The following is a 26,854-nucleotide window of genomic DNA, read 5'->3' as shown; positions in this document are numbered from 1 at the left end:
GCTACAATATGTGCTTGGGGATCTTTTGTGTTTCCAATACACTCTTCATTAACCTCCACATCAATAACTCCAGACACCACAGCGATTCACTTCTTTACCTGTGGATTAAGACATATAAGGTGTTTAAAGCAGCTTTGTAATAGTCCAATGGGATTGTTTTTCGGTCTTCTGGTGTAAGCATTCCCTTCTTTGGAGCTACCATTCCTAGTCCAGGAAAGCCTGAATCTGTGGGAATTTGAAGGGAAAAAATGCTAGTGGCTCACTAAGGGCATAAGCAGTGGTGTTGCTCACATTTGCATCTACTGATTCATGGATCCACAGATCCTGACCATAAGAAACATAATATAATCTATTAGGCACTGATTCAGAGCACTCCAGAGAACCTAAAAGCCCTTAAAGATATTGCTGAAAGCCACTGTTCTGGTGAAGCCTGCTTGATAATTATACAGAAAAAAAAATCATTTGGCAGATCAATAATTGTATAACTGGAACCAGGGTATATCTTCATTAACTCAAGCAATGAAACCACATCTGGTACAGAAGTTGCAGCTGGAATCACCACCTAGTTAAGAGGACAATTATGCACTGTCATTCTTCAAAATCTTTCTGTCTTCTACAAGGGCCTGATAGGTACACTGGAAGGCGTTGTGGTGGGAATCTCCATTCCTGCACCTTCCAAGTCCCTTTAGCAGGGGGCATTGTTTTGGAGTTTCCATTTTTTTTTTTTTTTTGGACAAAGGCAGTTCCATTGGCTTCCACTTGCCCTTTTCTACTATAATATTCCTCACTTTACCGGTGGGGAATTATGCTTGTTGTTCAGTATGCCTATTCCAATTATGCATTGCAAACTTTAGAAAATTAGCACAGGTTGGTGTGGGGACCACTGGGCTGTCTTAACTCCCCACCTGATCTCTGTCAGCCCCTAATCTGACTAGTGGACCACTGTGACATTGTGGGTCTCCTAGAATTAGTGTCAATTCAAAGCCAATATTCAGGCTATTTAAAATTTGATTATTTTCTTTTCCCCCCTGGGAAAAGTTGCCCTGATAAAGTCTATTGTTACCTTTGGAACAGTCTGCAAAAAAAAAAAAAAGTTAATATAAATGTTAATATTGTGTTCAGTCCCCAACTCATGAAGGTTCTACTTTTTTTTTTTTTTTACTTCACAATTGTATTAATCCATTTTCAGTTGTTGCAATAAAATACTTCAGGATAGGTGCTTTAGAAAGAAAAGGGGTTTACTTAGTGTATCGTCTTAGGAGTTCATGATCCAGAAGCCCCACATGTTCAGTCTCCGGTGAGGGCCTCACAGCAAACCGTGTTGGCAGTGTGTGCAGCAGATATCAGCAAGACAGAGAACTCTTGTTCTCTGGATAACAACACACTTTCATGGAAGCAGTGTTGACTCCTTTCTGCTTTTGAAAATGTATTCTCCTAACCTCTGGCAGTCACACATTTCTGGATTCTCTTCTGTGTCATTGATTTCTCACTTTGAGTCTCCATTACAGGTTTCTCTCCTTTTCACCCTCTTAATCAAAGTCTCATGGCTCAGATCCCCTGCTTACTCCCACTTTGACGTTAAACGCCACCTATATTCTAAGGGTGCCGATGCTGAGTCCTTAGAACTGGCTTCTCTCTTGAGAGCTAAACATGTACCCATTTACATGACATGGATGTGAATATCTAGCAGGGTTCTTGCTGATTTCACACCTCTTCCCCACTCCAACATTCAAGTCGCTACTTTTCCTCTGGCCCTCCCATCTCCGTTTCAGTAAACATCCTAAGTTGGGTGTTCTAAGTCAAAACCATGAGTTGTTTATGATTCCTCATTTTCTGTCACACCTCACATCAAATCCATCAGACCGAGCCTGCATTCAAATTTATCTGGGAATTTTCATGTTTACTGTCTGGCTTAGTTTCCATCCTCTTTCTTCTGACTACTTCAAATCCTCCATGCTGGTGACCTTGCATAGTTCTGCACTACTCAGGTGAGCAGAGTAATGGTGTCATAATCAGAAAGATGGCAGGGACAAAGCCTGTGAGAAGGCTGGTACTGTAATCCTGTGTGGTTTGCTTGTGATAAAACAAAAAGCCATCAGAAAGGTGCAACTTCTTGTTTCTATTTTCATGGTGAAACTAGAAACTCAGAAGGGTGGGCTGGCACTTTTTCTTGCTAAAGGCACATTCAAGCCTGAAACAACTGTCTTATGCACTTCTAAAGGAACGCCATTTTTTTTTTCTCATTCCACCAGGGAGATGACTGTCTATGTTAGTTCATCTAACTCCTTACCCTGGAGGAGCCCATATCCTTTCTTAAATGAACATGGTAAATCAAAGTACAAGAAGAAAATAAAATAAGCATACAAAAAAGAAAGGCTAACTCAAGAAGCCATTGTGTGTCTACTGTGAAAGTGGATCATTTTGGAACCACAAAGGTAAAGGCTTCCATTACAGCCAGCCATCAGCAGCCTGTGAATTCAATCAGTAGAAATAAAGGCACTAATGCAAATCCATTGGTAATCTACCCCTCTCTCATATTTGGAATGTGAAGTAGGTTTTATTGCATTCATTACACTCAGAAGAACAAAGAAGCCCAATGACTGAGTGCTTGTTTCAGGATCACACACCTAATAAGTTAGCAGAGCTCCAATTTAAACTCAGTTCAGTCTGAATCTTCCCACAACCCACTGATAGCTTGGCACACTGTGGAGAGCTTGTGGGGTTGGGCATTTCTAGCCCCGAGAGCATGGGAGTCTGTTTTCTCTGACCAGGCAGCTAGATCTCCTTTCTCAAAATGGAACAGATTAGGTAACTGCAAATTTGTGGAGATTAATCCATGGCCAGAGTCTCTTGTTTATTTAATTCACCTAACATGTATTAAATTGTGTTAGAAAGAATGTGAACATGCAAAAAGTGTTTGAAAATAATAGCAACAAGAAAAAGTTCTCCAGCCCACACTTATCCTTGGCAGCTTTACTCCTAGCCAGGGGCAGCATCTAAGGGAAAAAAAATATAATTAGCATCCATTCATCCATGGTCTCTCAGGCCACAATGTCTTACCATGGTATTAATCCATGCAAATTCAACCCTAGCCAGTGTACACAGTCCTTAGCTTCACAGATCCTCCCTCTTCCCCACCCAGCCGCCTGGCTCACACACATTATAGAGCTAAAAACAGCGTTCAGGTAGAGCTTCGGTCCCATTATCTCACTCCATGGCAAATGCAGAGGAAAGTGTTTGGGATGGCAGGATTTCCAACCTTTAGGGAATCCAAATCCAGACAGACACCCAGAATGCAGCCAAGCATTCTTTGGTGGGGAGGGTTCCAACAGGCAGCCTCTGAGTTTGGTAATTGCTAATGCACCATGCAGAGCTCCTCCAGCTGAGCTGGGGCTCCCCAGCTACAGCTGTACTCTCATCTTCCTTCAGTCTAGACAGATGGACCAGACAGGCCTTCCCTGGGTGTTCTCCAGGGACATTGGTGCCCACAGACAGAGCCTGGGCACAAACAGAGCTCCTTAACTTTTTTGTGCCCTCTGGCCATCTGATGAGCCTTTTCTCAGAATAAGGTCTTTAACTGCTTAAAATAAAGTACCTCCGAATACAAGGACAGCTGGTGGTATGAAAATAATGACCAGATCTTTGAAAGGACAAATTTGTTCACATAATGATTTATGTGTTTGTTTAAAAGCAGATTCATAACAATAATGCTTTCCCTTCTTTTAATTTAAAGCCATATTAAGCTTTAAGATTATGAATAAGTAATGCAAAAAGCATAATTCACCCACCACTCACTGTTTTGCCTGGTCATCAGCTTTTAAGCATTTGAACCCCCTAATGCTGTATGTATGGTTTTACTCTTCTGTACTAATTCATACATTCTGCTTTAAAAAAAAAGTCTGATCATGATAGCATAACCATTTCTTCCTTTAAAAATATGTATTTTTATTTCTAAGGTAGATTTTTATAGAGAGAGAGAGGGAGAAGGAGACACAGAGAGAGATCCTCCATCCACAGGTTCACTCCTGTGATGGCCGCACTGGCCAGAGCTGAGCTGATCTGATGAGAGGAGTCAGGAGTTTCTTCAGGGACCAACATGTGGGTACAGGGTCCCAAGGACTTAGGGTATCCTTCACTGCTTTCTTTTGCCATCAGCGGTGTGCAAATTTGGAAGTGGAGCAGGCAGGACACTAACTGATGTCCATATGAGGTGTTGACAATTGCAGGTGGAAGATTAGCCTGTGTGCTGTTGCTCTGGCTCGCTGGTTAAATTTGACCATATGCAATCATTTAGGTATGGTTCCTGACTACCTGCACAGCAGACTGCAGTGTAGAATTCTTGTATTGACAGTGCATGGCCCTGAAACTAAACACTATTTCTAAGCGGCATTTTGGAAATATAGAAAATCTTGCTCTACCACTGAACCGGTAGTAATGGTTCATACCATCCAGGATTTTTCCTAGTCAACAAGAAGAGAAAAATAAAAGCAATTTTCAGTACTATGCAAAATTTACTACAAGTATAGAGGGAGACGATTATGAAAGATTTCCCAAAGGAAGGATAAAGGTTACTTTGAAAATAACACAGGGCTGTCACAGCATTGGACTTTTTGGACAGAAGGTATCATATGAGCAGAATCATGATGGCATACATGGCCTTTTGTTTCTGGAAGTTGTAAGTACTTCACTGTCATTCAGGTATAGAATTCTAGAAGGGAGTGTGATATGAATGAAGAACAAAGTTGGGACCAGACAACAGCAATACCTTATAAGCCATGTTAGGAGGGTCAGATATTCTTCCATAACTATTGGTGTTTCTGTATGGAAGAACCTTCCATGGTGATGGAAATGTCCTGTGCCTGTGGTTTTGACATGTGACTACTGCAGAGCATTGTCAGTATGCTGTATGACAGGCGCAGAAGTGTTGATGCATCATCATTTTTTTAAGTTTAAATTTAAACAGTTACATGTGATAAGTGGCTTCCATCTAAGTGATAGAAATTGAATTATGTATTTTAATACATGAATAGGATATAAAATCCCCCTGCTTGGTCTGAGTATTGTGTTTGCAGATAGCTGAAAGAAAGCAAGACAAGAAATCCAATGAATGAGGTATCAACAGCTCTGAAGAAAGAAACCGAGTTCTGAGCCCAGAGAATGGTTGAAATGGAGAAGAGGGCAGTTTTAAGGTATTTCAGGGAAGAAAACTGGCAAGTTTTGACCAGGAATTGATTTGGACTTTGGAACACGGCAGGGGAGCCGGAACTGTCTTCTTGGCCCCTATGGAGCCAGAAACAGCATGGAGGATGAAAAGTCGGCCAAGTAGAGGAGGCGTGAATGGAGGCAGAGGGCTGGATTGGGAAACATCATTTCATTCTGTCCACAGTTTCCTCATCTGTACAACGTAGAGTGTCAGAATAAAAAAATTTTGCAAATGTTTCTGTAGAGGGGCAGATAGTAAATATTTGAAACTTTCAGTGCCGTATACTGTCCCCACCACAACCCGTCTCCCTCGTTTACATCCTTCTTTCCGGCCCTTCATAATGTAACAAAAATAATGATTAAAATAACATCTCTGAACTCATGTTCTGGACAGAGATACAGTTTGCTGATCTCTAAGCTAGATAATTCCAAAAAATCTTTTCAAGCACAAATTCTCTTGCTAATATAAAAGTCGATTAAATATATTTTTTAAAGAAGCAAAATACACATACAGAAAAGCACACAAATCACAGGAGCACTTTTTAAAAGATTTATTTATATTTATTATATTGAAAAGGCAAACATATAGAGAGAAGGAGAGACAGAGAGAAAGATCTTCCATTCGTTAGTCACCTCCCCAAGTGGCCGCGATACCTGATGCTGAGCCAATCTAGAGCCAGGAGCCAGGAGCCTTGTCAGGGCTCCCACTTGGAGTGCAAGGTCCCAAGGCCTTGGGTTGACCTCAGCTTCTTTCCTAGGCTTCAAGCAGGGAGCTAGATGGAAAGTGGAGCAGCCAGGATATGAACTGGTACCCATATGGGATCCCAACACATGCAAGACAAGGAGTTAACAACTAGGCTACTGTGCCAGGCCCATTTTGATGAATTCTTACAATGTAAATGCCTCCACATAACTGCCACACAGATCAGGAAATCAAAATCTCCAGCACACTCTTTTTACATCCAACATGATTACTGAATCCTAGATTAGTTCTACCTCTTCTGAATTCCATATGGTCCTTAGTATTAGGATTTAAATCAAAATCGTATTTATGAGATTCACCCATATTGTACATAGCAGCAGTGTTTTTCACTTTTAAATGGATTTATTAATATATTAGATTCTCAGGGCCCCAGCTAATGCCTATTTATTACAACAAAATACTCATCAGTCCTCATGTGAATGCGATTTTAACACAAGAAGAACAGATTCATTGTGGTTCATAGATACAATTCTAAGAATATGTTGCATTCCTTTTTTTCTCTTTTCCCCTAGATTATTTTCATTATTGTATCATACTCAATAGTACTAATACAACCAAATTAATGCATGTGTTCTCTTATTGAAAGATATTCTTTAAAGATTTATTTTTTTTTTTTTTTTGGAAAGGCAGATATACAGAGAGGAGAAGAGACAGAGAGGAAGATCTTCCATCTGCTGATTCACTCCCCAAGCGGCCGCAATGGCTAGAGTTGAGCCAATCAGAATCCAGGAGCCAGGAGCTTCTTTTGGGTCTCCCACACAGGTGCAGGGTCACAAGGCTTTGGGCTGTCCTTGACTGCTTTCCCAGGCCACAAGCAGAAAACTGGATGGGAAGCAGGACTTCTGGGATTAGAATTGGTGACCATATGGGATCCCAGCATGAGCAAAGTGAGGACTTTAGCACTAGGCTATTGTGCTGGGCCCCTTACTGATATTTTGATCATTTTCTGTGTGTGATCATTATGGATAGTGCTACTCTAAAGATTTTAATATCTGTCTTTTGATATAAATAGATATATGCATTTCTTTTGGAAATGAAATTGCTGAGTCATGACAATGTGTCTGTGTAAAGCTGTTAAGAATGAGTAGGATAGTAGCAGGTTAAGCTTCTGTTTGTAATGCCGATTGAGTCCTGGCTACTCTGTTTCTGATACAGCTTCCTGATAATGTGCCTGAAAAGCACTGGATGGTGCCCAAGTACAATGAGCCTCAGCCACCCCCGCAGATAACCAGAATGGAATTCCTGACTCTTGGGTTTGGCTTGACTCAAACATATCTATTGTGACCCTTTGAGGAGTGAATCAGCAGGTGGAACTCTCTTCTCACTCCCTGTCCCTCTCTCTGTGTAGTTCTGCCTATCAAATGACTGCATCATTTTTGAAAGTTAGGTTTGGTGCAAAAACATTTGAAATTTGAGCATAGCTATTTTCATGCACATTTTCCATGAATGTTTTGTAGATTTTTCCTATAATACCCATCGACCTGCATAAGACACTTTCTTATGAAAGTATGAAAGTATGAAAGTATGAAAGCATGAAAGTAATAAATGGGTTAATAAAAAAAGTCTTCCCTCATCAAATGGGATAATTTACGGAGAATGTGTATTAAAAACAGCCAATGGGTTATGTGTATCGAATATTGGCCGTAAGGACATCTCCCTTTTTCAGATACTTACCTGAAAACCATGTTGAAATACCTGGTTCAAACTGACTCTTGGTTCTAGTCTCCTGCATTAGGAGGCAGCCATGAAGGCTCAAGTACTTGGATCTTACCGCCCACCTAGGAGAACTGACTGAGTTCCAATCTTCTGTTTTTAGCCTAGCTCACACATGTTTGGAACGACTCTCTTGAAGATTTTTCTCCCTCTCTCTGTTTATATGTGTCTATATCTATCTCTCTGTTTTTCAAATAAAATTAAAACGAGTACATTTTTTTTAAACTGACCACTCTAATAATAACCAGTAATATTGCTAAGTGCTATGAAGGCTCAGATTAGATACAACACAATCTTTGTTTTGTAACAACTTCTAAACTTACATACAGATATGTAAGTAAGCATGCCCCAAATGGAAGTTCCCAAGAAATTACATAGTGATGTGAAACAGAAAGCAGGTTCATTAAACTTGCTCCCAGAAAGAGGGAGTAGCACAGGAAAGATTCTGTAGAGGACATCACCTTTAGATGTGGCTCCATGAGCGAGAATGGTCTCACCCACCATCTTACACCTGGAAACCATCAACTGCCTTCTTCCTGGCCCCCAATCCACCCCACCCACCCGCATGGCAACAGGGTGGTCTGCACAAAACAATTCAGACTCTTTTCTTTCATCAAGTTCTCCAATGATATCCCAGTGAAATTCAAATAAAATCCTTAAATTTCTCTAAGATCTTGCATGACGTATGTAGATCTTGGCTGCCTCCCTACTCATTTCACATCAGTCCCAACTACTCCTCTTCTCCCAGCCCATATTACTACACTGCAGCTATTTAGGTTTTCTTTAGGGGTGTGTGTGTGTGTGTGTGTGTGTGTGTGTGTGTGTGTGTGTGCACCCTTTCTGGAGATCACATTCACCACAAACTAAATGTTTAGAACCTCAAAAATATTTATTGTTGGAAAAAGACACCAACACAATAAAATAAAAATGCCTGGCTTCCTACTTGCATTTAGGCATCCTCCTACTTGTATTACTCAGCCCCCAGATGCCAGTGAATGCATGGCCCTCTTCCATTGGATCTCAGTCGCTAAAAAGTCTTTTCTTTAATCATTGTGGCTAAACACCACCTTGCAATTACCATCTATCTTCTTCCAAACACACAAACTCTACCTCAGCAGGGCATTTTTAACCATCTTTACTTCTTTATTCAACACCAGAATAATTTTATTTATTTATTTTCTATGACTACCCACTTTCACTGTTACAACGTAAGCTCTGTGAAGTCAGGCACCCTATTTCTCTGTGCTTTTGTCCCAGGAACTAGAATAATATTTGGGAAATAATCAACGCTCAACAAGAAACATTTCAACAAAGAAGGTCTTGAGGGCTTGCAGAAAGAGTTCTCAAAGATTGTTTTTACTCTCCAATTAAAGAATCCAATAGTTATGTTGGTAGCAAAAAGCTTCAGCAAGATAAGCACTAAAAATATGCAAACTGTTATGTAACAATCTCTTGAGCCTTTTTTGGTTGATTTGACATCAGTGCGCTGGAATGGTTGAGGATGCAGGGAACACATTTTCCCATTGGATCAGTAAAAAAATCTCAAAGTGAGTTTTGGCTTTTTGATTTTGTTTTCACTGGAGTTCTTTGATTTTAACAATCAATTGTCCAGACTTCCTGTAAAGCACTTTAGCACATAGGCACGATGTATTTAGGGAACTGTCAAAATGTAAATTGATGCTGTCGTAGGTTTTCAGCAGTCAGTCCCCACGAAGCAGTAAAAGCAATGGTCATGACTTAGCTATCAGAAACTTCACCCAATATTCTGTTGTGTGTCTCATAAACCTTAAAAGACCTTTCACCAGCTTTAAATATGACTTTATGGTCTTATAACACTCTTATATAACCCCCAAAGAAATCATAAACATGGCATGCTTCCTCTCCATCTGCTAAGATTATCACAGAGCTTTCTCATAGCACTGGTCCTTGCATGGCTACAAAAACGTTATTCATTCCCTTGTGTCCCAAACCACAGTTACAGTAAGGTTTGAGGATCGCCTAAATTTGGGGTACACTTACTATTATACTCAAAGTAAAAAGGGACAACTTGAATTTGGAATTCAGCTTGAAGAATTCTTCCCCATGCACACTCCTTGCTTCATTTCCTGCTAGTAATTAGAAAAGAATTTTAGATAAAGCAATGCATGAGAAGATTAAAGGAACTAAGCTGTATAAGAAAAATGTTCTCCAAGTTTTCAACAATGGTAGCAATTAAAGAGATACGATTATATTACAGTTTGATCTTGCTAATTGATTTGCATTTTTAACGTCTGATTTTGTGTCTACATATCTCCTATAAGACAGGAAACTGACGGTCATAGGATTGATTTTTGTAGCAAAGTATCCGCAATATATTTATCACTCAAATTATGCTTAACTTGACTTGGTTTATAAATCTGGCTCTCACTCTGTCACTGATAAACTCTGAAATCCTGGATGACTTTGGTTAGCCTTAGCAGTACTCACTGTCCTCATTTGCAACAGGCATAGACAAATTTTATGGTAACTAAGGCTCCTTCCAATTCTAACGTTCTATAGCTTTATTAAAGCATTGCTACTAAATTAAGAAGGATTAGTTGGAAATGCTGGGGCCAAATTCCACTTCTCTTTGCCTGCACACAGTTTGTCTCCCGAGCGATGAATTTTGTAAGCTGATTTCTAAGCAATACAAGTTATTATTGCCATTGGTTTAGATTCTACTTTTAGAATTTATTCCAATCCAGAAAACCTAGTGGAAGATGATTATAAGCAGGAACTAAATGCTGTTCTGATCACTTTGCCTCATTCTATTGACTGAGAGCCTATGTACTAAATCACGGAGGTTCACTGCTCAGAAAACAATTCCTTTCATTTAAGAAGACTTATTTTCAAAACTTACTTATTTCAAGAGGCAGAGGAATTACAGAGCAAGGGAGAAAGAGAGAACCATCAATTCAGTCCACCCCAGAGATGAACACAATGGACAGTGCTGGGACCAGGCCAAAGTCAGAAGCCTGAAAATCCATCCAACCCTCCCACAAGGGTACAAGGGCCCAAGGACTTTGGCGATATTCTGCAGCTTCCCCAGACCTTGGGCAAGAGGCTGGATGGGAAATAGGGTAGCCAGAAGTCATACTGGTGTTCATACAGGATTCCGGCATCACAGATGATAGCGTAAGACAGCGTACCACAAAGCCAGCCGCCAAAAATGGTTTAATTTTTTTTAAAGTTGCTTTAATTCAGGTCAGTAAATAATTATTATGTGCCTACTGTGTACCAGATAAAATTAGTTTCTACATATAAACAGGAAAAAATAAAATCTATTATTAGTACAGAATGACATCTGTAACACTGATATTTGCTCACAGCCAAACTGAACATGTTTTTCTTTATTCAAAATAAAGAGAACTCGTTGTAAAAATCAAAGTCTATCTTAGTCTTTTGGGTCTTAATATAACAGACTACCAAGACTGGTCAATTTATAACTAACAGGAAAACATGATTCAGTTTGAGAGGTTGGGAAGCCAAGGATGAGGGCTGACATCGAGAGGGCTTTGTTCCTGAGTGATTCCTTAGTGGAAGGCAGAAAAATTGAAGAGGAGAGGAAGGAAGGGAGAGAGATGAAGAGAAAGAGAGAGAAAGAAGAAGAAGAAGAAGAAGAAGAAGGAGGAGGAGGAGGAGGAGGCGGAGAAAAATGAGCAGAAGAAAGAGAAAGCAGAGGAAGAAAAAGAAGAGGAAAGGGATGGGGAGAAAGAGGAGGAAGCAGAGGAAGAGAAAAAGCAGAAGGAATAGGAGAAGGAGGAGGAAGATAGAAGAAAGAGGAAAAAGAGGAGAAAAGAATTATAGAGATAAGAAGAGGAGAAAGAGAAAATGAGGCACACTCCTCCTTTTATAAGGAACCCAACCCAAGATAATGGTGTTAATTCATCCTTTCTCTTAAAAAAACAAATAAAAATAAATAAACCACCTCTCATTGCATTGGTGAAAAAGCTTTCCATGTAAGATTTGGGGAATACACTAAAACTATACAAATGACCAAATGAGTACAATTCTTAATGGCACAAGCCCTTCAGAAGCACAGCCAGCCGTTTGGTAGCCATTTGTCCCACACAACTACGTTGCATTCTTTTAAAGGAAGGAAAAGAATTCATTTTCACCAGTATTGGTACTTCTTTCATATTTGTGTGTGCCTAGCCCTTGTGCTGCAAGCCTCAGTTGGCAGAGGGTCTGTCTCAAATTCTGGATATGTTTGCTGTCACATCTGGAATGTAAAGGAACAAGTTGAATATGAAATTCAGCTTAAAGAATTTTTCCCAATGCACACCCCCTGCTTCATTTCATGTTAGTAATCGGGAAAGGAATTTTAGATGAAACAGTTTGTGAGAAGCAGGGCCTCTGCCAGCTCTGCTATCAGAGAGTTTCAAGAATATCTGATCTAACAACATAAGATTTTCACAGCATCAAGTTCTCCTTCCATCCGACCCTGTTTTACCACTTCCACTCCCATAAAGGTCCCACATGAAAATTTCCATATAAGTCTGTTTTCTAGGAAAATCAATTTAAGACTGATGTTGAATTCAGCTCAGTTCAAGGTGATTGTAGGACACCCAAATGGAAATATACATCATAAATTATTACGTTTTTGAGTGACTCTGCAAGAAATGAACAAGACCACTCAGTGAGAGTATGTGGAGTAGCAAGAGTGCCTGTGGACTAGATGGAATATTTAGGTAAGCGACAGAACAAAGGAAAGGAGCCAAGAGGAACCAGAAGATCAAGTGCAGCAGAAAGTCCTAGCAAGCAAAGAACTAAGACTTGAAGCATTTTGGCGGTCATTGATGATCTTAGCAAAAGCTATTACGTTAGAATTGCAGAATTAGAAAGAGAATTATGGTGATTCAAGGAACAGATGGGAAGTGAGGAAGTAAAAATGATGAACAAATACAAGGGGAAAGGGGTTCAAATACTCAGAGGAAAAACCGAGCAAACCAGTTCATTCCATGATATCTACAGATCTGCATGTGTTGGGTACTAGTGTATTTTTGTCTTTCTAGGAAGTTGTTTCATGATGTTTTCTTTGGAATTTTGGATAAGTTGAAGAGAACATTCTATATATTGTGTCTAGTCTGATGTAACTTAAGCTTCTCAACACACACACACACCCCACAGACAATATTTCACAACTCTCTAGTCCTTGAATACAGAAATAATTTTCTTCTTTCCTGACTTAGACATTATAGCTATAATGTTTTCATTTTTATTATTTTTTTTATAGATCACTTGGGTCTAATTCTGTGAGCCTACCTATAGTGTTGGGTTAAAAATATCTGCATTATTTCTTTAGTTACACAGTCAACATTTAAAACTGTTGTAAAAGTGCAAACTATAGGAGGGGGTAAGGTGCAAACTAGCCTGTGATGGTTCCATCACAATGATTTATTCCAACTGACTCTTTTTTTTTTCTTATCCTTTGTAGACATGTTTTTGCTGATGTTGCAGTTTTTCATTGCTTCGGAAACTCTAATTTTAACCACATCTAAAAAAGATCCAGAAAAAAAAAATGTATTTTATTATTGATAAACCCAGATTTTTTTGGTACTGAATTGAGAAGAGACAGAAAAACAAGCTAGTAAAAATACAATGTCAGAATTTTTTCATAATAAAATAAGATGGGCAAAGGACATAAAGAAAGGTATTATGTGAATGAAGAACTAATAAATGCTTGGGCCCCTGCATCCTCATGGGAGATATTCCTGAGCATGTGACACCTAAACTAACACTCAAAAATAATTTAATCATACAAAATATTTGGAGAAACTCTATTCTAAGTCTAGAGAAAATAATAAAAGTTAGGATCTTGAAGCAGAAATAAGCTTGATATACTTGCATTTTTGTCAGAAGATAGTATGACTGGGAATTGTTGGCAAAAAAAAAAAAAGTGTGGCAAGAGACAGGATAGGAAAGCTAGATCACGGCCAGTTTAATTTAGACTAGTTAGTCATGGTAAAGATAGTGATAGAACACACATTAGAATCCAAGTGCTTGGAAAGCCACAGATTAAGCACAAGAATACATCAAATTGGGCATGATGTGGCAAGTGGTGGGGACGGTAGCACAGAGTATTTGTTGAACTTGAAGAGAGAAGCCACTGGTCACCATCCTTTACTCTGTTTCACTTAAGCTTGTGAACCCAGTGTCCCACTGTTCAAATTTCAAGAAAAGTAGCTGTCTGGACTCTTAAAATCTTCCAGTTTCTAAATGATCTCATTCTATTCCAATCTTTCTTTTTTAAACAATGCAGTGCAAAGACTGTGCTAGTCCAATAAGCACTCTGAGATCAGACTTAGCCAACAAATTTCCAGTTTGCAACTCTTGGATTTCAATTTGGATCTTTCAAAGTTCAATGCAAAGGAAACAGGATGAAAGCAGCTAAGAAGGCGATAAGGGGCTGTGTTATGTGTGAGTCTTCAGAGAAACAAGCAACGTATTCATTAGGACATATGTTATATTTTATTATGTTATTCCTTGATATCATATTATATGGTATATTTTATATACTCACATATATATGACACCATAACTTTGTCTAGCTGATACACACATCAAATGTGGCAGATTTAATTCAGAACCAAGCAACATAGAGCACACTGCAATTTCAAGAACAATCTAGTAGTAAAAGTGGGGAGGGAAAAATAGAAGGCAAAGACTGAGCAAATTGAATGAATTAATTGGAAGGAACAAGAAGTAATGGGGCAGTGAGATGGAGAAGAAAGAGTATGCTATCTATTCCTCTAAAACAGATGTTGATAAACTTCTTGAAAGGCAAAAAAAGTAGCTCAGAAGCTGCGATTGCCTTTCTAGATAACTGAAACTAAAAGAAAACAAATAGTTATTTTGTGGCATAGGGAAGTTATGAGAATTTCAAATTTCTGTACTCATAAACCTTTTTTAAAAGAAGTAAAGTAAAATTCACACATACTCTTTTAATTATTTGTAAGTCACACTTAAAAAAAAAAAAGGCTGGATGGGTGAAGGCTAAAACCCAATCCCGTGAGAGATAGCATCTCAAAAGTGTTGCCTGGAGACTAGACTTCAGAGCTGCTCAGAGATGCTTCCAAACTGCACTAACCAGCTTTGCTTAACCAAAGAGCAACTACTTATGAAAAACGAAGGTTTATTTTGGCTCACAATTTTTGTGATTTACAGTCTGGAATTAGGTAGACCCCTTGAGTTCAGCTATCGAGTGAGACCAGAGAATGGCAACAAACAAAAATATGTGGAGGAAAGATCATATCAGATGAGACAGTAAGCAGAGAGACTAGGCACAACCCAGCATTACAACCCACCATGTCACTAGTACCGCTCTCCTGGCACACCTACAATGGTTAAAGACCTGCCATTAGAGCCACCTTCTCGACACCACAATTGACTATTTCCACCCTCTTAGTACTCTTTTATATGACTTCAGTGTTTAGTCATTAGCCTGTTGCATTTAAACTATAGCACAGTTTTATCTTTTTAAATTAAAATTACCTGGAGACAGGAATTCTTGTTTTTAACAAATATTTTGGCTAATCTGCAGATACACTCAAGCCCGTGACACGTATTATTGAAAAAAGAAGAAGAAGAAACAGTGATAACAACACTCAACATCAGAAAATTTTTTTTACAAATTCAACTGAACCTGTGATACAGTTTGAAAAATCAATGGAACAGGAACCTAGAGCCGGCTATAGCACCATTACCACACAGGGTGGGTGGAGTGAGAAATAGTGGGGGTAAGATGGGAAAAATAAGATTTTCTGACCTGCTTTAGAATAATCAAGAGCATCAAATCAAGTCAGTGTGTAAAAACAGCACTGAAACACTGAGGTAGTTTTATTCTGTTAGTGTGTGCCCTCATTACATGTATCCTAACTGCAAACAATTCCAAAGTTGCTGCTATGATACAATTGTGTGCACCAAATTCCAGTGCTGAAAGCTTAATTCCCAGCTATTCAGAGTTGGGATATAATCTAAATCGCAAGGGCCGGATGAAGGGGTTTCAGGAGTGGGTTGACGTTCCTCCACTGTTCTGTTGTAGACAGACTTCATCCACATTTCACCAACTGCGGACACAGCAAGAAATTCCTCACTTTGACCTCCCAGCCTTCAAAATTATAAGAAATAAAAGTATGCTTTATAAATTACCCCATTAGGTGTTCCATTATAGAAGCACAAATGAACTTAACTTCCCAAAGAATTCATTCTCTGTTCTCTTTATATATGACAGATATTATTTTCCAGTTATTTCCTAACTATAAGAATTCGTTAATGATAGCTCCTAAAATGAGGTAGGAAAGGATAAAAATTTTTATTTCTGTTTCAGAGTTAATTGTTACCACAATATATACAATGACAGTCACATAATAATACTCCTACAAATTTCTTAGAATTATGGGATGCTCTTACGATCAAATGAAGTTCTGAACTTCAGTCCATTTTTTATTAGGTCGAAGTGTTTAAAGTATGTATGAAGCTAGTAGTGAAGGCTTTGAACTCATCTGAGGAGAAGTGTGGTATTGAAGAAATACTTCAATCTCCACTGAAATTAACATTTTCCAATCAGTGAACACTAGATCTGCTTTGTTGGGAAAAATTGCTTTAATGAATTATACAAATAGAAAGTGCTAGAAACTAGAAAATTGACAAAGATGGAGGAACAGGAAAAGGGCGAGGACAAGGAGGAGTGTAGTTTACAACAGAAAATATTTAACACTGACCTTCCCTAATTTGATGAGCTAGAGTAAATAGGATTTATTGATTGCATGAGACTGTATGGACTTGATTTTGCTGGACAGTAATTCTCTGAAAATCCTGGTACATGGTAAATACTCAAAGGTGCAAATAAGGTGTGTGCTATAAGCCGAGATTATGAAGAATCAATTAAAGGTTGATTAGTTGTCTATATCGTGTTAACCATATTTGTCTTAGTTATATGGGATCTCGATTCAAAAAGGAAGGGAAAGGCGAAAAGATGGAAAGGGCAGGGAAACAGTGTAAGAGGAGAATGATGGCCAGAAAATTAACAGATGACCATAATATGTATCCTCTGAAATTGGTTTCTGACATTGTGTTGAGAGCTTTATATACATTGTCCTATTTAGTTCTGTCACACCTCTGTGAGGTCAGTGCTATTATTATATCCAGTATTTTTCAGGGAAAGGATCAGAGGTTTAGAGAAGTTGAGAAATTTGCTCAAGTTCATACTGGCTAATAACAAAGGAGCTCTATTTCAAACTCAGACCTGCTTGATTCCAGAGCTGCCTCCTTAAATCCCTTATTAGGGTGATTTTTGGAACATTTTCAAAATTCTCTCAAATCCCCAATAGAATTACCATGAATCTTTGGATTTCTAAATCTTCTGCAATTTCCCACTCAATACATGCAAACAAAACAAAACAAAACAACAAAAAACTCAAGTGCCCAGTATTGTATTAGGCAAAACTGCTGTAATTGGAACTTCTGTGTATCCATATAGTCTTTGCAGTTGGGTCTTGAACATCTCTCAACTTTTTAAAGAGAATATTAAGTACATGGCATCTGCCTTAATGAATCTCATAAGTGCATAAAGAAGATTAATTCCACAAGCAAGCAAGTGGAAAACAATACAAAAAAGTTGTGTAATCAATGACTAAATTAGAGTTATAAATGTCTGGGTTAGCTCACACATTGGTACAATGCTCTATTTCAAACACAAAGACATGGTCATCAAAACACAGGAGGAGAAAAACAAAGATACAGCTAAGCTGTAAAAAAACAAAGTCAAACATTTCAGTGAGCTTAAAATGGAGTAGAAATAACGAGCACCAGTTATAATAGCTCCGGGTCTAGAAACTGGTGCTAATGACCAGCAGTTTGGCCTCTGTTGGCTAATGTCAAACCAAAAATGTGGGAGAGGTGAGGGGATAGAACTACTTTTCCATGAAAAAGAGATATTTGAAAATAAATTGTTGAAGATTGCTGCCTATTATGGACTTACAGAACACTGAGCTCCAAGGCAAGAAAGGGAAGAGAGATGTCTTTTACTACCAGAAATGAGAAAGAACATCTATATCTTGGTGAATGAGGAGGTGAAGTCTCCGAAAACACCATGCCATTGCATCATCACTAGCAGACTTGTGTCTGAACTGGGAACAGATTGAAACCATTAAGAGAGAGAGAAAGAGATTTCAAAATATTGAAAGTTAATGTGCAAGTGGACCAAAGACAGTAATTCAAATAGATCTACTTAGTGTCTATTCCCAATGTTTCTCTGTTATTGAAACTTACAAACAAAATATTACCCTATCTTCCCTTGTAGCTATGGAAGTCTGTGAGACACTGTCTGGGACAAGCAATGAAAACAAGGTTCCCGGTAAAGACATTTCTTTTCCTGAAAAAAAAAAAAAGAGACAAAGCCATACTTGTAGAAAGTCACTTTGACCTTTGTTTTCATGTCTGGAATTTGTGCATTATGTCTGGGGCCAAACCATTTTCAAAACTGAGAAAAATAAAGATCTGAGAAAATCCAATCATCGGTGTCTTCTGTGGTTTGGATCTAGTTGCAACTTGTCTTCCGAGCGTTTGTGTGCTGGGGGTTTGATCCCCTTGATGGAAGTGTTGAGGGACCGTGGGACCCAGAGGTGCAGATTTAAGGAGAGGTAACAAACCTGAGCTCTCTCTTCTCTTTCTTTACCTCACACTGGAACTTCTCACTGTCATGTACAATGAAGTGACAAAACCAAGGGGATTCACACAGCTAGTCCCATGTTGTTTGGATTTTTCAGTCTCCAAAACTCAAGCTAAAGAGATCTTTCATTTTTACTAATTACCTGCCCTGCTGTATTTTGTTCTAGCAATAAAAAACAGTAATATTCTTGGATAGTTACAGAGCCTGATACTGCAACCTTATAACCTTATACAAGATAAGAATTCTTGTTGGGGCAACCAGAAATTATAAATGTTTATGTTTAACTGACGGATATTCACATACTCTTTATCAAAGAAAGAACTAGCAAATTAACTAATAAAATACAGATTGACACAAGAGAAAATACTTTTTGCAAATAAATTCTGACAGACTTTATAAGAACTGATTTAGAAGATGTAAGAAGTTAGGGAATACCATCTGTAAAAAATAGAAAATTCTCAAATGAAATGAGACAATAATTAATGTGAAAAATAAATGAAGTGAAAGCTTAAAAAATCATTGCATTAACATTGTACTAAAATATTTCAATTATTCACTAACTAATTCACTAAAATTATTCCTTAAATAATTCATTAATTATTTTAATTATTTATATTTTTAATAGTCAATAATATTTTTAAATAGTCATTAAATGTGAAAAAGAAAGGTACGTTGAACAGTTTAAAAGAGCAGTTGGTGAATACAGAATAATAACAAAGAATTCCCACAGAATCCAACTGAGAAAATAAGAGGTTTGGGGGTGACTTGTTTTCTATTGTATTTAATGAAAGTGTAGTTAGGAGGCAGAGGCCCAGAGACGGAGATGCTCCAACAGCTTCTAAAGGGAATTCTGGATTCAGAGAAAGGAGCAATGGAAGAAAATGTTTAAAATTAAGAGCTGGGCCCGGCGCGATGGCGCAATGGTTAAGGTCCTTGCCTTGCACGCCTGGGATCCCATATGGACCTGGTTCTATTCCTGGCGGTCCCGCATCCATCCAGCTCCCTGCCTGTGGCCCAGGAAAGCAGTCTAGGGCGGCCCAAAGCTTTGGGACCCTGCACCCACATGTGGGAGACCCGGAAGAGGCTCCTGGCTTCGGATTGGCATAGCATTGACCTTTGCACTCACTTGGGGAGTGAATCATCGGACGGAAGATCTTCCTCTCTGTCTCTCCTCTCTGTATATCTGCCTTTCCAATAAAAAATAAAATAAATCTGTAAAAGTTAAGAGCTAACCGTTTTCCAAGACAGAAAAAAGAAAGGATCCCTAACTCAAAGTGTATGTGAAAGGTTTAGTAAGATAAATATAATCGAAATGTCCAAAGGGATAGCCAAAAAAAGGTGGAACTCATAGAACAAAACTTCATTTTTAAAAGTAAAGTTTTAAGTATACTTCATTTTGTGTGGCAGTTTTCGTTTCACAGCAACAAGGAGCAGAGGGGTAAAGATTTCCCATGGATCCCTGGTCCATGCATACACAATGTCCCCCATTGTGTATGTTGCCACTACGGTAATTTATCTGTTACAATTCATAAACCCACATTGACTCATAATTATCATTCCGAATCCATACAATAAGGTAGACTCTCAGTTTTGAACACTCTACGGACCATGAAAAATGCATATTAACATATGTCCAACCTTATGGTTCTATGCAGAATAATCGTAGTTCCCTAAGAATCCCCTGTGCACCACCTTTGCATGTCTCTCTCCATCCTAACCCAAGGCAATTGTTGATCATTTTAGTGCCTCCGTCATTTTGCCTTGTACAGAATGACACTTAGCCAGAATAAAGTAGTATTTAGACTTCAAACTGATTTCTTTCAATATGTATGGGTTCAATTTTTTTTTGTATCAAGATAAACTTGTTTTAACTCAACTTTCCATGAGACTTTTTAAAGTACCTTTGAACAAATACCAGGAAACCACATGACAAGGTGTTTTACCTCATTATGATATTAGGGAAATGCTATCATCAGAAGCTGTTATAAATGTAATGGAAATATTTTCTTTCAACAGTGTTTTTTCTAACACTGTTTAATGATTTATATTCCTAATAAAGGTTAAATGTCATGTCTACAATATTTAGCATTTATTTTTGACTTTTTATTATCTTTCCAGTGAGTTATTTGCCTTTTACCAGACCAACATCATACCATGATCATTTTATTTACATAGTTTTATCATGTAAAAATTTTTTAAATTTTTAATATTTTCTAAAATTTTCTTACACTTCTCATGCTATAAAATGGGTCGGCACACTTTCTTTTTTTTAAAAAAAAAAAAGATGGCAAATATTTTGCTCTTCAGTAGCTCACACTTTTTCACAACTACTCAGCCATATCATTATCAAAGAAGTTGTAAAGGAGTTGTAAATGATATGTAACGAATAATCATGCCAATGTTCCAGTAAAGCTTTATTATAAATACATTTTACAAAAAATGAAAATCCAGAATTGGCTGGTGAATAATTTGCCATAAACTATTTATTAATTCTGACTAATCTGACTTTCCCATATTTTTTTCTGAGTTTTGCCTTTGGAGTTGGTTACTTTAACTGTCTATGTGTCATTTTCACATGTCGTTCTTGATATCCCATCACTGTAATCCCATCATGAATTTGGAAGTCTCTGTATGAAATTTACCTGGTTGAGGATCAGGACAACTTCTCCTTCAACTTAATGAGTTCAAGATTTCAAAGTGTTCAACATGTACTAGATCTCCAATGAACATTATCGGAAGGTGGAGAATGAGCTATCTGGAACGTATTCTAACCATTTGTGTTAGATATTTGGAAGTGTATTTACTCAGATTTAAAACTTAACCACAAAAATGGAAAGATAAAAAGACAATTATAGTATACATGAATAATGGCTGGTCTGGGATTAGCACAAACTCTAGCAATGCTTATGATTGATATCAGAGAAATAGTGTTATTTAAGAGAAATATTAAGGATGGACAGGAACTATCCAGGGAAAAGGCAAAAGCAGAAATGAGAATGCTCAGAAAAAAATAGAATGCCTATGGAAAGTCTTAGAGGTAAAAGAGAACCTGGGTAGATTTGCATTACTTTAGTGTGGGTAGAGGTGGAGTCGATGGTGAAATAGAAAGAAAGATAAAATAGCAGATTCTAAAATGGTAGGAAGCAACCCGTGTCTAGAAAGTTTAGGTTGAGGGACACACACCTCTATCTAACAGATTCTCCAGGCTAAGAAAGCAGAATTCTAGATAAAGTAAGGAGAAGGTATGTTATTGAAGCAAAGAAAGATACTGCATTCTCAGAAAAATGGTCATTAGCATGAAGCTGGGAAACAGGAAGAAGCATTGGTGTAAGGCGCCAAAGAACAGCCAGTCGGCCAGTTGAGCACATCTGCTCACCACTGTAATGGGAACAAAGGGAGGCGGAAGACACAGCCAGAAGCTCTGCTGCCAAGGAGTCCTCAGTTTGGGATTCTCTCATTCCTGCTCATATATTTTTGATCTGACACACGGCAGCAACACACTGTGCTCTCTGGGGTAGAGCAAAGTTCCAGCAGTTGAGGACTTGGGAGATGGGGTGGGGTGAGAATGGGAACATCTGCACTGTGAAGCCACTTGAAAAGTAATCTTGTAATCGTTTGGGGAAAACATCTGGGCCACATAGCCCAGACCACCAGTGGTGTGGTAAGTGGAGAAACCTTGGTGGACTTGATGAGGAAGGAGTCAGGATGGGATACAGAATGAGCTGTGAGCAAGAAAGGACTTGCATGGGCTTGGGAGAGTTGCAGGGTCCCTGTGCAGAGATCAGTTGCTTGGCTACTCTCTCTTACAAGGACCTAAAACAGTTGAGATTTTCGCCCTCTAAGTTCTCAGAAAAAAAAAAAAACACCTCACTGGGGTGCGTACTCTTTAAAAAGCCATCCCCAATATAAATGGATGAGCAGGCATCATGACAGAGTGTAAGACCAGGTCTTAGACATGTGCTACAGGCTTCACTGACTGTTTGAAAGGTAGGTGCTTGTGGATGGAGACCAAAAGAGCCCTTTTTTGTGCTGTATCTTTTATCTCCAGTCAACTCATTAGTACGGAAAAAAAAAATCATTTGGTTTACTTAAGATGGACTAGAACATTATAAATTCTCTTCAATTTGCCTATCAATAAGTATTTGAGTTTCCTTGCTTTTCATAAGACCATGCAAGACTCTGAAGCAAATTAAGGGAAAGAGTTTTTAGTGATCACAAATCACATGGAATTTTTCAACTGTCAAAAATCAAGGAGTTGGGAGGGAATGACAAATAGAGAGGTATAATTCTATTCAAGGATCACGTAACTGGTAATGGGATAGATCCTAAGCTGAACAAGCTTTTTCTAACTTTAATCCCAATAATCTTTCTATAATCTCATGATTTCTGGGAAGGTAAGATGGCCAAATAAGGAACTGTCAGGGAGAAATTATGGTCAGGACTAGAACAGTCTTTGGTGTTAGAGAAAGAGAGAGGCTGGCAGAGAAGTGGTAAGGGAGGAAATATTACTCTTGGGAGAAAGGAAGCTGGATGAAGTGGTGCAGGATTCGTCCTTTCTACATATGGAAAAGTTTTAATTTATACACATTTTTATGGACCAGCATCTCATTTCTGAAATTCCAAGGTGGAACAGGGCAGTTCTATTTGCTTGAGGCATGCAGCTGTAGGAAGTAATGGCGACCGCCTCCCTGCTTACCTTCCCCACTCCCCCCCCCCCAAAAAAAACACCCAAAACCAAAAGCTAACACAGCTGGGACTAAGGATGAATACAGAGACAGCAATTCAGCATTTCACAGTCATCAGGGTCAGAGAGTGTGTTGGGTTCATTGCATCTTCTCAGCAACTCTTTAAGGTGGATGTCTAAAAGAGATCTGCAACCTACAATGTCACAGGTGCCTTTTATGATTGGAATTGTATTAGCAAAGATTCTTCAGAAAGAACCAAAAGAACAGAATAAATAGATTTTTAAAAAACTAGCTAGTGAAGAGAGTGAAGAGGGAATTTACTGGGGGACAAGTCTGATGCAATTACGCAGGTGATGGAGTCTCATGACAGACAGGCTGTACACCAGACACCCTATGATACAGGTAACAGTGCTCAGTCCAGAGCCAAATGCCCAAGATTCTGCTGTAATGTTTTATAAATCCTAGAGTCTCCAGGATGGAGAACCTGGAGCTGTGACATCCAAAAGCAGAAGAGTGTTCCAACTCCAAGGGAGAGAAAGAGAATTGCCTTCCTTCTGTTTTTGTTCCTCCTAGGCCCCAGGTGATTAAATGACGCCCACCCACGTTGAAGGTGAAGTGACTCTACCTAGTCCACTCAGACTCACATATCAATATGCTCTGGAAAACGCCCTTAGAGACATACCAAAAATAATGCTCTTTCAGTTCCCTAGATACTTCCTAACCCAGACAAGCCAATACCTAAAATTAGCCATCATGGGCTCATAGTGGGTCAGGCCTAGCTAAGTTCGTAGAATATGGCTTAGAACAACATGCAGACTCAAGTAACATTTCATTATGCTACCCTCTTGCTATCTTATTTGCCTACTCAACATTTTGTTTTAATTTTTTTTTTCTTTATTGGAAAGTCAGATATACAGAGAGGAGAGACAGAGAGGAAGATCTTCCGTCCGATGATTCACTCCCCAAGTGAGTGCAAAGGTCAATACTATGCCAATCCGAAGCCAGGAGCCTCTTCCGGGTCTCCCACACGTGGGTGCAGGGTCCCAAAGCTTTGGGCCATCCTAGACTGCCTTCCCAGGCCACAGGCAGGGAGCTGGATGGGAAGTGGCACCACCAGGATTAGAACCTGGCCCATATGGGATCCCAGGCATGCAAGGCGAGGACCTTAACCACTGCGCCATCGCGCCGGGCCCTACTCAACATTTTTTATGAGACAAATTTAAAATGAATCAACTTAAAGCAGCAGAAGAGGGCCTGGCGCAGTGGCTAAAATCCTTGCCTTGAACATGCCAGGATCCCATATGGATGCTGGTTCTAATCCCGGCAGCTCCACTTCCCATCCAGCTCCCTGCTTGTGGCCTGGGAAAGCAGTCAAGGACAGCCCAAAGCCTTGGGACCCTTCACCCATGTGAGAGACCTAGAGGAGGTTCCTGGTTCCTGGCTTTGGGTCAGCACAGCACCGGCTAATGCGGTCACTTGGGGAGTGAATCATGGAATGGAAGATCTTCGTCTCTGTTTCTCCTTTTCTTTGTATATCTGCCTTTCAAATAAAAATAAGTAAGTCTTTAAAGAAAAAAAAAGCAGCAGAAGAAAGCAAACCCCCAGAGGTTATTCTAGTATATATCTGGATGGGATTAGGCATTGCTCTGACCAATCTAGAATTAAAAACATCACTTGAAGAGACTGAAGATGGGAATAACAGGAGCAGCTATAGGAGTGACAACGAAGCTCAATCCCATGTGCTAAACAGCTTTCTCAGAAATGGCAATGGACAACAGGTGGTGAACTCGATAAAATAATGGGCATTAGATAGGTTCAAGGCAAAGAACAGCATGTTCTGACCCACAGAAGGACCATATTTTGAGGGAATGTGGGGGAACTGGCAGCCTGCACACTTGAATTTGCTTGACTAAAGAATGGGACTTCTGCCTAGGCACGCATGGCTTCAAATGAGACCCATTTGGAACAGGGAGGGAGAAGAATGAACAGAATACAGGGCAGGCTATGCCAGGAAACCCAGGCAAACAGGCAGAAGCAGCTGACACCTGGAACAGAAGCCCACTCACCAGAAATGAGAATTCTAGATTTGTGGAAGGAAATGACAATGGATAGGATTGTACATAGGATCAAGGAAGGAATTCTAACCTCAAGATGACAGGACAAGCATGACTCCTTGAAACCTGACAGGAAGTAAAATGTTGAGAGAGAGAATCTACAGTCCCTTGCTTTTGAGATGACAACAATAATATTTATTATTACAAATTCACAGCCCTTCCTGAAATCTTGAACAATTTCCTAAAATATCACTCCACATTATAAAGTATCACAATCCATTGAGTATTTCTATATAATAAAATACAGTAACACATGAATACATGTTCTATTTTGTTATGTATAGAAACGTTTGTGTGCATAATTGATGCAGACAAAATTGTGGTAAATGCATTTTTTAATACAGTGATCTCCCTTAACATATGTTATAGCTTCCAAACTTTCTAATGAAGGGATTTTGCAAAGCAGCTTCCAACTCTCTGTGCAGATTTTTCCACTTTCTCAGAAGATATCATCTCTTAACATGGGAGAAATGGCTTTAATAATGCATAACATGTTTAAATGATGAGTTGCGAATTTATTTGAGGAGCTAAGGGACGACTGAAATTCACTGTGCATGCTCTCCCTCTTATATTCACATCCAATTTAAACAAACTTTCTTAGACTGTCCATGCTAACGTGATATATTTGAGGATTTGGGCTTAGGATAAATATTTGAATAACAGGAGTTCAGTTGGTCAGCATTCCTGTAAAAAGAACAATAGTAATACATAAAACTAAAGTATATGTCTTTTGTCCTTTGTATGTGCCAGGCATATAAAAAAAGAAAAAAGGAAAATCCTGCCATCATGCATTAGATTGGGTTTAATGAGTTTATAAAGTGAGGACTTGCTTTATATCAAGGTCAGAGTGAAGCTGTTCAGCCAAATGGCAGATTCAATCTCCATAATACGTACTTGAAGCGAGGTAGTAATCATGGGGTTTGCTCTGAAATAGACATCTCATTGCCTCCACTTTATAGAAGAGAAAACAGAGGCTAACAGAGCAAAAGCAGGATTTGAATCAAGATTTGTCAGGACCCAAATCCTGGGCACTGAATGCCAAACACCACTCAATAGCTCTAAGCTATTTAATAAGCATTTAATGCTTACATCACTGCTGCCAGAACTTGATAGATGGAAAGCATCTTTATCGGAAGGGACTGGCAATTTTTTTTCTGCAAAGGGACAAATAGTAAAGACTTCAGAATCTGTGGATTGTTCACGGTCTACTTCAGCCTTTCCATCTTTGTAACCTATGGACATATTGTTGCTACAGACAATACATGAGTAATCATTTGTGTCTGAGTTCCAACAAATGTACAAAAGCAAGTAGAAATTTGGATTCAGCCTTTAGGCCATAATTTTCCTATTTCTCTTTCAAGAGAAAAATATTTGTCTGACATGTGTGGAGTTGTCTCATGATTCTCACAACGTACTTACACTTTTAAAATCTTGAATCAAAAAAATTCTTATTCCACCAACATTCTTTTGATGTGTCATTGATAAAGTGATATTTTCCTTCATAAATGGTAAAGTGCTATTTCTCCAAATTTATTTTGTTGTTATTTATTTGAAAAACCAAGTAATGGGGAGAGGGATAGACAAGGAGAAAGAGATGTTCCCATTAGCTGGCTCATTTCCCAAATGGTTCCAACAGTCGGGGATGGACCAGTCCAAAACTACGTTCAGGTCTCCTGTGTGAGTGGCA

Source organism: Ochotona curzoniae, unplaced genomic scaffold, assembly GCF_017591425.1.
Source record: "Ochotona curzoniae isolate NIBS_2020 unplaced genomic scaffold, NIBS_Ocur_1.0 contig_1014, whole genome shotgun sequence".
Taxonomy (NCBI): Eukaryota; Metazoa; Chordata; class Mammalia; order Lagomorpha; family Ochotonidae; genus Ochotona; species Ochotona curzoniae.
Note: the sequence above shows the minus strand (reverse complement) of the source record.